The sequence below is a fragment of the Bison bison genome, unplaced genomic scaffold (assembly GCF_000754665.1).
Source record: "Bison bison bison isolate TAMUID 2011002044 unplaced genomic scaffold, Bison_UMD1.0 scf7180017864287, whole genome shotgun sequence".
In the NCBI taxonomy this organism is placed as follows: Eukaryota; Metazoa; Chordata; class Mammalia; order Artiodactyla; family Bovidae; genus Bison; species Bison bison.
Window position 1 is genome coordinate 2,057,037 of NW_011494859.1, and position 1,408 is coordinate 2,058,444.

The window sequence follows — 1,408 nt, forward strand, 5'->3', positions numbered from 1 at the left end:
AAAACAGAGTGTCGTGGGACTCATTCCAGCAGCATGGGAGACTTTGAGTTCAGTTCAGTCGCTCAGTTGTGTCCGACTCTTTGTGACCCCACGAACCGCAGCACAGCAGGCCTCCCTGTCCATCACCATCTCCCGGAGTCCACCCAAACCCATGTCTATTGAGTCGGTGAAGCCATCCAACCATCTCATCCTCTGCTGTCCCCTTCTCCTCCTGCTCTCAATCTTTCCCAGCATCAGGGTCTTTTCCAGTGAGTCAGCTCTTCGCATCAGGTGGCCAAAGTATTGGAGTTTCAGCTTCAACATCAGTCGCTCCAATGAACACCCAGGACTGGTCTCCTTTAGGATGGACTGGTTGGATCTCCTTGCAGTCCAGGGGACTCTCAAGAGTCTTCTCCAACACCACAGTTCAAAAGCATCAATTCTTCAGCTCTCAGCTTTCTTTATAGTCCAACTCTCACATACATACATGACTACTGGAAAAACCATAGCCTTGACTAGACAGACCTTTGTTGACAAAGTAACGTCTCTGCTTTTTAATATGCTGTCTAGGTTGGTCATAACTTTACTTCCAAGGAGCAAGCGTCTTTTAATTTCATGGCTGCAATCACCATCTACCATGATTTTGGAGCCCCCAAAAATAAAGTCAGCCACTGTTTCCACTGTTTCCCCATCTATTTGCCATGCAGTGATGGGACCGGATGCCATGATCTGTTTTCTGAATGTTGACCTTTAAGCCAACTTTTTCACTCTCCTCTTTCACTTTCATCAAGAGGCTCTTTAGTTCTTCTTCACTTTCTGCCATAAGGATGGTGTCATCTGCGTATCTGAGGTTATTACTATTTTCCTGGCAATCTTGATTCCAGCTTGTGCTTCTTTCAGCCCAGTGTTTCTCATGATGTACTCTGCATATAAGTTAAATAAGCAGGGTGACAATATACAGCCTTGACATACTCCTTTTCCTATTTGGGACCAGTCTGTTGTTCCATGCCCAGTTCTAACTGTTGCTTCCTTGTGGGGAGCGAGCTCCGCCCCTGGCAAAGGTCATGAGGAAGGAGGCTTGGCATACTAAAGGTGGGATCAAGCCTCAGGAGTCTCCCTGGAAATTCTCGAGCAATCTACCCCCAAAACCAGAGTCTGCCTACTTTCTGCTTTGTGCTTTCACCTACACCTCTGACTTTACGGGGGGCTGTCCCCCGCTACCTCTCTCTGAAAAAAGAGTTAGCTTACAGCTCCAGTTAATAATTCCTGGGTGTGACAGTGTTTCAACCTACAAACTCCTTTGGAAGTCCTCTAGCCTGCCTGAATAGGTTTTTTCCAGCAACATATGATTGTTCAGAGTCTCCCAACTGTGAGAGGCAGGAGATGTTCTAAACTGTCTAAACATAGATTCCTTTGAGTAGTTAAAAGA